Consider the following 13,026-nt stretch of genomic DNA (forward strand, 5'->3'; position numbering starts at 1 on the left):
TAAAATTATATACAGTATATATACTTTGAAATATTGGCCTAGATTTTTCAGTCATCAGTGAGGCAATGGTGCACACTGCTAACTTAAAAGAAAGATGCCTACAAGAATCGAGTGATTTGTGTGGCATGGATTTCCCCTTTCCCAACATCAGTTTAAATCTGGTATTAAGTCAAGGGGATCTCCAGGTTTCCGGTAATAATGATTCATCTAGCAGCATAAATAGCCAATCACATTGAAATATTCTCTCACAGCAAATCAAGATAAAAACACTAAATCCCTTCGCTTTTATATCTTAGAAACGTGGTATTTCTAATAATGTTGGAGAAATTTGACATTCAATAAATGTAAAATTACTCTTTCAGGTCAAGTAAAGTAGAGCAATGATACCTTAGTATGCTGTTTAAAACTCAGTTACCCTTCATTCAACCAGGTGTAACTTTTTCAAGAGTGTTTAACAGTGAGATTAAGGGCAGAATTTAATTCCCTGCTACCACCGCCACCTCCCTCCCCATGAGTGGGCAGGGAGGTGGGGGAGGTTGCAGAATTGGAAGAGAAGGCCAGTGACGGAGTACCTGTCACCTTCTTGACTCTCCCTAATTAAATCAGGGGCGGGGAAGCTTGAGAAAGGGCAAGGCCGTATGTCACATAGAGAGGCCGTCCATTAAAAGCTGTAGCCTCCCTGCAGGCTTAGTGGGTACCTTCCTGATCGGTCACCCTTTGGCCCACAGAGGGCCGCCCCTGCTGAAAGAGTTCTCTTCTGCTCTCCACAATGACGCCCCCCCACCTCCCCCTCACCTTTCTGGGGCCTGCCTGACTGGCCCTGGTGAGCTGACCCAACTTACCTGCACGCAACTAACTATCTTCACTGTGCCAGGACCTGCTGCAGTACCAGCAGTGGCCACCACATCTCCCAGTGGCAATGCTGGGACTGAAGAGCTGCCATCTCCCCGATTGGTTCATTAGTTCTTGGAGGCAGGTTCTTCAAGGAATAGAAGCCCCGATGGCAGCAGTTAACTGCTTGATTGCTATTCAATTCCATTGTGACATCCAAAAATAGCCACATGGGGTGTCCCGACTTTCCAGCTGGTGAATGGGGTTACCGCTACAGCCATTAATTTCAGACCTTGGAGTGGAAGTTCTGGCCAATTCAATTGATTTCTCAATGATTGCATTCTGGAATGCCTCAACACTGCACCTTCTAGAGAACCATGGGCTTGTTGCAGCACAGAAGGAGACCATTCAGCCTGTTGTGTCTTTGCTGGTTCGCCGTTGGAGCAATTTACCTAGAGCCGCTTGCCCACCTTCTCCCTGTAGCCCTGCACATTTTTCCTTTTCAGGTACCAATCCAATTCCCCGTTGAATGTAAACAGAAAATGCTGGAAAAACTCAGCAAGTCTAGCAGCATCTGTGGAGAGAGAAACAGCGTTAACGTTTCGAGTCCATATGACCCTTCTTCAGAGCTGAAGAGAAGTAGAAGTCTGATGAAATTTATACTGTTTAAGGGGGGTGGAGCAGGTGAAGCTGGATAGAAGGCCAGCGATAGGTGGGGGCAAAGGAGAGATTGACAAAGATGTCATGAACAAAAGGACAAAGGGAGTGTTAGTGGTAGTGGCAAGCAAGGGCTAAAAAAGGTGCTGATAGTGGCATAAAGGTAAGAAAGCAGAATGTGATAATAGCAGAACAAGGGTAAGCACTGTGTGCAAGAACAACATAGAACAAGTAACAGATGGCCCTTGATTAAACCTGTCTCAACCACACTCAGGCAGCACATTTCAGATCCTAACCACTTGCTGCATGAAAAAGTTTTTCCTCGTTACTTCTTTTGCCAATTACCTTAAATCGGTGCCCTCTTGGGAACAGTTTCTCCCTATCTACTCTGTTCAGACCCCTCATGATTTTGAATACCTCTGTGAAATCTCCTCTCAAACTTCTTTTCTCCAAGGAAAACAGTCCCAAATTCTCCAATCTACCAGTGAAACTGTAGTTCCTCATCCTTGGTAACATTCTCGTGAATCTTTTCTGCGCACTCTCTGATATCTTCATATTTTTGCTAATGTGTGACCCCCAGAACTGAACACACAATACTCCAGTTGAGGTCGCACTAGTGTTCTATACAAGTTTAACATAACTTTCTTGCTTTTGTACTCTGGCCCAATTAACAAAGCCTAGCATGCTATAACACCATAAGGCGTAGGAGCAGAAGTAGGTTATTCGACCCACCTAGTCTGCTCTGCCATTCAATTAGATCATGGCTGATCTGATAATCCTTAACTTCACTTTCCTGCCCTTTCCCCATGACCTTTGATTCCCTTACTGATTAAAAATCTGTCTATCTCAGCCTTGAATATAGTTAGCGACCCAGCCTCTACAGCCCTTTGCAGTAAAGAATTCCACAGATTGACTACCCTCTGAGAGAAGAAATTCCTTCTCATCTCTGTCTTAAATGAGCGACCCCTTACTCTAAGTTTATGCCCTCTGGTCCTAGACTCGCCCACAAGGGAAACAACCTCTCAGCATCTATCCTGTCAAGCCCCCTAACAATCTTATATGTTTCAATAAGGTCACCTCTCATTCTTCTAAACTCCAATGAGTACAAGCCCATTCTACTCAACCTCTTCTCATAAGAAAATCAACATAGTGAACCTTCTCTGGACTGCCTCCAATGCCAGTATATATTTCCTTAGATAAGGGGAACAAAACTGTTCACAGTATTCTAGGTGTGGTCTAACCAGTGCCTTGTATAGCTTTAGCAAGACTTCCCTATTTTTATACTCCATTCCCTTTGAAATACAGGCCAACATTCAAGTTGCCTCCCCTATTACCTGTTGAACTTGTGTATTATCTTTTTGGGATTCATGCATGACGGCTCACAAATCCCTCTGTGCTGTAGCTTTCTGCAGTCTTTCTCCATTTAAATGATATTCAGCTCCTCTATTCTTCCTGCCAAAATGCATAACCTCACATTTTCCCATATTATATTCCACCTGGCAAGTTTTTGCCCACTCACTTAACCTGTCTATATCCCTCTGTAGGCTCTTTGTGTCATCCTAACAACTTTCCTTCCTATCTATGTTTGTGTCATCCACAAACTTGGCGATAGTACATTCACTTCCCTCACCTAAGTCATTAATATATATTGTAAATAATTGTGGCCCCAGCACTAATCCGTGTGGCACTCCACTAGCTACAGGTTGCCATCCTGACAATGCCTCCCTTATCCCATCTCTCTGTCTTCTATTAGTTAGCCAATCCCCTGTCTATGCGAATATACTATCCCCAATGCCATGGACTCTTATTATTAAGTGGCCTTATTTGCAGTACCTTATCGAATGCCTTTTGGAAACCAGATATATCACATCTACTGGTTCCCCTTTATCTATCCTATTTGTTGCCTCCTCAAAGAATTTTAATAAATTTGTCAGGCATAATTTCCCCTTCATGAAGCCATGCTGACTCTGCTTGATTAGATTAAGCATTTCTAAATTTAACTTTAATATTTTCCCAGTGACGGATGTTAAGCTAACTGGCCTATAGTTACTTGTTTTTTGTCTCCCTCCCTTTTTGAATAAGGGCGTTACATTAGCAGTTTTCCAATCTTCTAGGACTTTTCCAGAATCTGAGAATCTAAGGATCCAGTGCATCCACTATTTGTGTATCTACTTCCTTTAAGATCCTCGGATGCAACCCATCAGGTCCAGGGAACTTATTGGCCTTTAGCCCCATTAGTTTCCCTAGTATTTATTCTCTAGTGATAGCTATTGTATTTATTTCCTCCCCCACACCCTTCCTTTTGCCCCTTGATTATTTAGTATTTTTGGAATGCTATTAGTGTCTTCTACCCTGAAGACTAATGCAAAGTATTTATTCAACTCTTCTGCCATTTCCTGATTCCCCATTATTATTTCCCCAGTCACATTCTCTAAGGGACCTACGTTCTCTTTGGCCTCTTTTATCCTTTTAATATATTGAAAGAAACTCTTACTGTTAGTTTTTATGTTACTTGCTAGGTTACCCTCAAACTTTATTTTCTCCCTCTTACTATTTTTTTGGTCATCTTTTGTTGTTTTTTAAAAAACTTTCCCCATCCTCTGGGTTGCCATACAATATTGCCATATTGTATGTTTTTTCTTTTAATTTGATACTATCCTTAACTTCCTTGGTTAACCATGGCTGGCTTATCCCCTTCCTAGAATCCTTCTTTCTCACTGGTATATATCTTTATTGTGAGGCATGAACTATTTTCTTAAACGTCTGCCATTGTTCATCTACCGTCTTTTCTTCTAAACTCCTTCCCCAGTCCACTGCAGCCAACTGTCTGCTGTATACTTTAGTAATTGCTCTCTCAACCTGTCCTGCCACCTTCAGTGATTTATGCATATGTACACCCAGCTCCTTCTAATTCTGCACCCCCTTTAAAATTGTACCCTTTATTTTGTACCTCTGCATTCTTCCTATCAAAATAATTAACTTTATACCCCTTTGCATTAATTTTCATCTGCTACTTGTTCACTGTGGTAATTGGATGTATAGTCACTCCTTCCTGTCAATCATGAGTCATGTGATGTACTGTGGGAGCTCCAACCAATGAGCTCTTAGTGCGGGAAATCTGCGGGGCAAGGCCTTTTGGATGACAGATCTGGTCGAGCGTGCAAGCACTGAAAATGTCTCTGTAATAAAATTTAACTGTTTCTTGACAAAACCAGTCTGTTCCATAGAGTCATCACATTTGCCCATTCCTCCAACTTGTCTCTGTGCTTTTGAAGTGTGCTTGCACACGAACAGGGAAGAGAGCACATCCTGAATGGGGCACAGCCAGAGTGGGTATTGGCAATTTGTGCAAAGTGGGAATTCGGTGCATAGGGGATGAGGTGCTCTTTGCATTTTTTCCTTGCTATCCAACTTCTTCAATCTTCAGAGCGTGCTGCAGCAGTAGAGGCTACAAGGGAAAGGAATCACTGGTAAGTAGTGGGTAAGATATTTACTACTTTAATCGCTTATAGTTTAAGGTCTTTTTGTGGTTTATAGTTTGTATATTTTACAGTAACGAGGATCAGGAAAGAAGGGCCCTAGAGTAATTGACTTAAAAGGTTTAATTTAAAGGGATAAATCATGGCAGGAGCGCTCAAAGCCACGGTGCGCTCCTCGTGCTCCATGTGGGAAGCCGGGGACATTTCCAGTGCCCGGGACCAGCATGTGTGCAGGAAGTGTGTCCAGCTGTAGCTCCTGGAAGCTCGGGTTTCAGAGCTGGAACGGCGGCTGGGGACACTGTGGAGCATCCGCGAGTCTGAGAGCATCGAGGATAGCACGTTTAGAGAGGTGGTCACACCGAAGATGAAGGGACTTGAGGAAGGAAGGGAATGGGTGACCACCAGGCAATCCAAAAGAAACAGGCAGGTAGTTCAGGAGTCCCCTGGGGTCCCACTCGCAAATCGGTATTCCATTCTGGAGGCTGATGAGGGCACTGGTTCCTCCAGGGAGTGCGGACAGAGCCAAGCTTCTGGCACCACAAACAGTCTGCCTGTACAGGAGGGGAGGAAGGGAGGAAGAGCAATAGTAATAGGGGATTCTATAGTCAAGGGAACAGATAGGCGCTACTGTGGCCATCAACGTGACTCCAGGATGGTATGTTGCCTCCCTGGTGCCAGGGTCTGGGATGTCACTGAACGGCTGCAGGGCATCCTGAAGGGGGAGGGTGATAAGGCAGAGTTCATGGTACATGTTGGTACCAATGGCATAGGTAGAAAGAGAGATGAGGTCTTCCATTAAAAATTCAGGGAGTTAGGCAGTAGACTAAAAAGCAAGACATCTCGGGTTGTAATCTCTGGATTACTCCCAGTGCCACGTGCTAGCGAGCTCAGAAAAGGAGAATAGCGCAGATGAATACGTGGCTTAAGAGTTGGTGTAGGAGGGAGGGTTTTAGATTCCTGGATCACTGGGACCGTTTCTGGGGAAGGTGGGACCTGTACAAGCAGGACGGTCTACGTCTTAACCAGACGGGACTAACATCCTTGTGGACGGGTTTTCTAGTGACAGTGAGAGAGCGAGAGGAGCAGCGGGGCCATTAACAGTGAGAGTGTGAGAGGAGCAGTGAGGCCATTAACAGTGAGAGAGTGAGAGCAGCAGTGGGTCCATTAACAGTGAGGGAGTGAGAGCAGCAGTGGGTCCATTAACAGTGAGAGAGTGAGAGGAGCAGTGGGGCCATTAAGAGTGAGAGAGTGAGAGGAGCAACAGGGCCATTAACAGTGAGAGAGCGAGAGAATCAGTGGGGCCATTAACAGTGAGAGAGTGAGAGGAGCAGTGGGGCCATTAACAGTGAGAGAGTGAGAGGAGCAACAGGGCCATTAACAGTGAGAGAGTGAGAGGAACAGCGGGGCCATTAACAGTGAGAGAGTGAGAGGAGCAGAGGGGCCATTAACAGTGAGAGAGCGAGAGGAGCAGCACGGCCATTAACAGTGAGAGAGCGAGAGGAGCAGTGGGGCCATTAACAGTGAGAGAGTGAGAGGAGCAGTGGTGCCATTAACAGCGAGAGAGCGAGAGGAGCAGAGGGGCCATTAACAGTGAGAGAGTGAGAGGAGCAGTGGGGTCATTAACAGTGAGAGAGTGAGAGGAGCAGTGGGGCCATTAACAGTGAGAGAGCGAGAGGAGCAGTGGGGCCATTAACAGTGAGAGAGTGAGAGGAGCAGTGGGGCCATTAACAGTGAGAGAGTGAGAGGAGCAGCGGGGCCATTAACAGTGAGAGAGCGAGAGGAGCAGCGGGGCCATTAACAGTGAGAGAGTGAGAGGAGCAGCGGGGCCATTAACAGTGAGAGAGCGAGAGGAGCAGCGGGGCCATTAACAGTGAGAGAGTGAGAGGAGCAGCGGGGCCATTAACAGTGAGAGAGTGAGAGGAGCAGCGGGGCCATTAACAGTGAGAGAGTGAGAGGAGCAGCGGGGCTATTAACAGTGAGAGAGCGAGAGGAGCAGTGGGGCCATTAAGAATGAGAGAGTGAGAGGAGCAACAGGGCCATTAACAGTGAGAGAGCAAGAGAATCAGTGGGTCCATTAACAGTGAGAGAGTGAGAGGAGCAGTGGGGCCATTAACAGTGAGAGAGCGAGAGGAGCAGTGGGGCCATTAAGAGTGAGAGGAGCAACAGGGCCATTAACAGTGAGAGAGCAAGAGAATCAGTGGGTCCATTAACAGTGAGAGAGTGAGAGGAGCAGTGGGGCCATTAACAGTGAGAGAGTGAGAAGAACAGCGGGGCCATTAACAGTGAGAGAGTGAGAGGAGCAGAGGGGCCATTAACAGTGAGAGAGCGAGAGGAGCAGCACGGCCATTAACAGTGAGAGAGTGAGAGGAGCAGCATGGCCATTAACAGTGAGAGAGTGAGAGGAGCAGAGGGGCCATTAACAGTGAGAGAGCGAGAGGAGCAGTGGTGCCATTAACAGCGAGAGAGCGAGAGGAGCAGAGGGGCCATTAACAGTGAGAGAGCGAGAGGAGCAGTGGGGCCATTAACAGTGAGAGAGCGAGAGGAGCAGTGGTGCCATTAACAGCGAGAGAGCGAGAGGAGCAGAGGGGCCATTAACAGTGAGAGAGCGAGAGGAGCAGCGGGGCCATTAACAGTGAGAGAGTGAGAGGAGCAGTGGGGCCATTAACAGTGAGAGAGCGAGAGGAGCAGTGTGGCCATTAACAGTGAGAGAGCGAGAGGAGCAGTGGGGCCATTAACAGTGAGAGAGCGAGAGGAGCAGTGGGGCCATTAACAGTGAGAGAGTGAGAGGAGCAGTGGGGCCATTGACAGTGAGAGAGCGAGAGGAGCAGTGGGGCCATTGACAGTGAGAGAGCGAGAGGAGCAGTGGGGCCATTGACAGTGAGAGAGCGAGAGGAGCAGCGGGGCCATTAACAGTTAGAGAGCGAGAGGAGCAGCGGGGCCATTAACAGTGAGAGAGCGAGAGGAGCAGTGGGGCCATTAACAGTGAGAGAGTGAGAGGAGCAGTGGGGCCCTTAACAGTGAGAGAGCGAGAGGAGCAGCGGGGCCATTAACAGTGAGAGAGTGAGAGGAGCAGCGGGGCCATTAACAGTGAGAGAGCGAGAGGAGCAGCGGGGCCATTAACAGTGAGAGAGTGAGAGGAGCAGCAGGGGGCGGTATTTTCCGAGCCTGCTGGCCGGAGGCGTGATAGTTGGCGCGCGTGGAAAACATGGCGGGACCCGCTACACGACAGCCTGAAGGCAGGTCGCGATCGTCCTCTCAGCCCGCCGGCCGCAGCCCGCGTTTCCCACCATCAGTCGGCAGGAAGATAATTGTAATACATCAGCGTATAATTAAAAGGCCATCCTGCCAGGCTCCAGGAACCCCACCGTATCGTCCGTCCATGTCAGCGGGAATGCACACCGATGCGTTTCACAACAGCACACAGGCAACATGCACTTGGCAGCCTTCACTTTGGGGGAACTGAGGTGAGTGAGCAACAGTGTTCTCCATAATTCGCCTGTTTTTTACAGGCCTCAGGGTCACTGGGGGGTGCGGGGGCAACTGATGCCTGGCCCTGGGGGCTAAAAGGGTGGGTTTGGGTGTCCGGGGGCAACTGCTGGCCAGCCTTGGAGGCAACTGCATAGTCGGGTGGTGGGTTGGTGTCCGGGGGCAAGTGCTGTTCAGTCTCAGAGGTGACCATTGTTGGTAATGGGGGAGTAGGGGTGGTCAAGTGCTGCCCTGGCACTACAGCCCACGCACAGGCTATCAAATTGGGGGGCAGGGTAAGCAAGGGAAATGGCCACGCATTAAAGACACCTGTATAAACTGACAATGCTTCTGCATCTGAGGCAGATCAGGCACAGCCACAGTGATATGATTGGGGTCAGGCTCCTAGCCTGCCCGCCCATGCAAGCATTGCAGAGGCACTGAAGGGCCTCCAAGAGTTCTATACCCTACCCCTCCACCCCAACCCCTGGCATAGACTTCAAGTCCGCCACCGCTTTATTGAACCACGGAGCAGTTGGACTGCACACATTGTACAATCTCCTCACCAACAACATGTAGCATGTAGCATGTACATGGGCATGTAGCAGTCACTGCTGGAGGCACTCACTGCCCCTTGTAATCTCAGCATCCTGGTTTGGACCAGCGTCCACCATGTCGCAGGTTGACAGGGCAACATGCAGCGCACTCATCTCTGGCCATCCGAGGGGTGACCAACACTCTCCAGGAAGCATTAAAGGGCGGTCACACAGGGCCAAGAAATGTGCTAAGTACAGGCATGCTAACCACGTCTCTCTCTCTTTCATGCTGCAGGAGGACCACGTCAGGATCATGGATCCTGGTGACCTAGCTGTATACCTGATGGCCTAGAGAGACCGTAGAAGATGGAGGAGAGAGTGACTGAGCCTCCTGTCCATGCAAAGGCAGGAGCAGCAACCACATGAAGAAGGGGCAGCAGGGGCTCCTGCACACGCTGCTCAGGATTTCTGTCCTTTTTCTGATGTTGGCATTAGATCTAACATCTTCTGTTATCATTTGTCCTAAATAGACAAACTTATCTACTTGTTCCAGTGTCACACAATCCACTTCAATCTGGTTTCTTCCAAAGTATTCTTTCTAACTACCATTTTTCTTGTCATTACCACAGCGACACAGTAGCAGTGGCACTGATGCTGCACATGCATTGAGAATTTGAAATCAGTACAACTGCTGCTACTAATTCCCCTATTGCAAATTAAAAACTTAAAGTCACCATCAAGTTTAAACTGATGATTGTGACAAGTGTTCCTTGTAAAAGATACCCGTATAATAAAAAGCCTCTTTTTATTATCCCACATGTCGTCTTAACCACCTTATCTACCTGCCCTGCTCCCTTCAGGGATCTGTAGAAATGCACACCAAGGTCCTTCTGATCTTCACTTTCCAGTGTCCTGCCATTCATAGTGTCACCCCTTGCCTTGTTAGCCCTCCCCAAGTGCATTTCCTCACACTTTTCTGGGTTTTGGAGGGTTTACTTACAGGAGGTGTTCCCATTGGTCTGCTGCCCTTGTGTAGAGATTGTGGATTGAAAGGTGTTGCTCAAGGAGGTTTGGAGAGTTGCTGCAGTCCATGTAGACAAGGGTAGGGTTGCTTTTGTTGCCCTAAGAAGGTGGTGGGACTTCATGACCACTGCAATTCTTCTGCTTTCACAAGGATGTAAGGAATCCTAGGATATTGAAGTAGCAACTTCTGTAACTTATCCTTGTTGTCCAATCCTCCCATTTGTAGTCAGGAACATTTAGTTCCCAGACATGCCTTAATTAAAAGCAAGTTGTCATCTTGACTGTAACATTATGTTCTTCCATTCCACTTATTGCCTGTAGTTGCCTAACTTTAACTAATGCTTAGTCAGTGCCTATTGTCTGATCATGCCTCTATAAAATTACTCTTGCTTTTTCTCAATATAAAGGCATTCTATAAATTAAATTATTGTTTCCTCATTCATAAATAAACACAGGAACTATGGCAAGTGCAAGTGAAATGCTGCTTCACTATTTCACTTCCCTCAATTTAGTCTACTGCATTCGCTGCTCCCAATGCAGTTTCCTCTACATTGGAGAGACCAAACACAGACTGGTGATTGCTTTGTGGAACACTTTCGGTCTGTCCGCAAGCATGACCCAGACCTCCCTGTCGCTTGCCATTTCAACACTCCACCCTGCTTTCATGCCCACATGTCCGTCCTTGGCCTGCTGCATTGTTCCAGTGAAGCTCAACGCAAACTGGAGGAACAGCACCTCATCTTCCGACTAGGCACTTTACAGCCTTCCAGACTGAATATTGAGTTCAACAATTTTAGATCATGAACTCTCTCCTCCATCCCCACCCCCTTTCTGTTCCCCCTTTTTTCCAATAATTTATATAGAATTTTCTTTTCCCACCTATTTCCATTATTTTTAAATGTATTTCCATCCATTGTTTTATCTCTACCTTTTAGCCTATTTCGATTCCTTCCCCCCACCCCACCCCCACCAGGGCTATCTGTACCTTGCTCGTCCTGTTTTCTACCCTTAATGTCACCTATTAGCACATTCTTTAGATAATAACGCCACCTTCGACACCTCTTTGTTCTTTTGTCTATGACATCTTTTGGCTATCTTCACCTACCACTGGCCCTCTATCCAGCTCTACCTGTTCCCAACATCCCCCCCCGCCCCCCCCAAGCCAGTTTATATTTCACCTCTTTTCTATTTTTCCTTAGTTCTGTTGAAGAGTCATACAGACTCGAAACGTTAACTGTGCTCCTCTCCGCAGATGCTGTCAGACCAGCTGAGTTTTTTCAGGTATTTTTTACTTTTGTTTTGGATTTCCAGCATCCGCAGTTTTTTGCTTTTATCCACAAATTCATATTTTTGTAGAACCAAGTTCTTCATGGTTGTAGACTTACTACAGTCCTTGATTATGTACCCCCATATAACTTATTTCTGTACTCAAAATTACAGTAAAGTAGTGTTAATTTTGCTGGTGGCACAAATTTTTGATCATGAGCATGACAAGTTTCAGAAAGGCCATATGCCAAGAGAAGCACCCTCTGTACTGCCCAAACAGTCTTAGACTAAGTTTTAATGAGTTCACACCATATTGTCGTGGTCTACATAAATTAGTCCCACTTTCTAAAAGCCCTCCTGTAGTCCTGTCTGCATTTCCACTTGACTTAATAAACTTTCTCAGCACCCATATCTTCAAATAGGGCTTCGATTAATCTTATCCCTCTTTAGTTCCAAGCCTATTTTAATGTTCGACACTATATAAATGGAAGTTCATTATTGCCAGCAGGGGGCTCTAGCGGTAAGCCATATAAATGCAAGCATTTTGTCGAACCACTCTGTCAGTGCAAGTGTATTTTTAGCATCATAATGTTAAATAGCAATGTGCATGATCCTACAATTAGTGATTTTTCAAGGTATTCATTCCAAGAAGTGAATTCAGAACACTGTTCACAGCTGATTCAATCTCAGCATGTACTCCAATAATAAGTCGATTTTATGCATTTTTTTTTTAAACATAGGTAGTTTGGCTTGCAAGTGAAACATTCAACTATAGTGCAATAGATCGTGCAAAATCCAGAGGAAAGAAATATGCTCTTGAAGAAGTGCCAAAGGTTGGTCGCAGGTTCCATAGGATTGGACTGCTGCCAAAGGTATTAATCTTCACAATCTTTTGTAGGTAATCGTAGCCTGAGGTTTTATGGTTGGTTTCGTGTCTTTCAATTTGTGGTGGTTGCTTGAGTATAGAAATATGATAATTATTTAGAAATGGATATAGAATTTGAATGTAGGTGATGCTGTTTTCGATGTGTGGAATGTTTTTTTCCAAGGTTATGTAGATCACTGCTTAGTTTCATCTTGACAGTTCCTGCCCATTCTAATGTTAGGTGCATGTAACTGCCAATGTGGCAGTACAAAATTTAGAGGGAGCGGTATACTTGTGGCCAAGGTTTGTGTGATGCTTCTGTTATATAATTAACTTTTTTCAGTTCTATGATCCCGTGACTAATTTCAGCAGGTTACTGTGACAGCAGAATGTTCCCATATGTGGGCAGTGTGACAGAGCTTTTAAAATACAGAACAGTATAAAAATAGATGCAATCACAGTCACATAGGTGTCCATAACTGCCAGGACTACAGAGCAAATAGAGCTTGCAGATCTGAATAGACTGTATTACTTGACTTAATAAATGACTGTGCCCTTGAAAAATATGGATGAAGAATTTAAAGTTAAATTAATCTAACATATTGCTGTGTTCAGTCAGGTTTAGTTTCAGTAGGTATTTGTTTAATATGGCTTTAAATGCTTGGAGCTGTTATTGCTGTTTATGAAATGCATAAGGTGCATTAATTTACAACTGAGCCACTGCAGAAGTCTGCTGCTGAATGATCCTTACCTTATGAGCAACAACGCAATAGACTCTCTACTATAGCTGTTTCTATTGAGGGTCTTAGACTTCTAGGAAGCATAAACACAAAATAGTCCTTACAGACCTCAGCCTGTATCCTGTTTCTATAGGTTAGCTCCTTTCAACTGTTTGTAGAAACCA

Source organism: Cetorhinus maximus, chromosome 1, assembly GCF_964194155.1.
Source record: "Cetorhinus maximus chromosome 1, sCetMax3.hap1.1, whole genome shotgun sequence".
Lineage (NCBI taxonomy): Eukaryota > Metazoa > Chordata > Chondrichthyes > Lamniformes > Cetorhinidae > Cetorhinus > Cetorhinus maximus.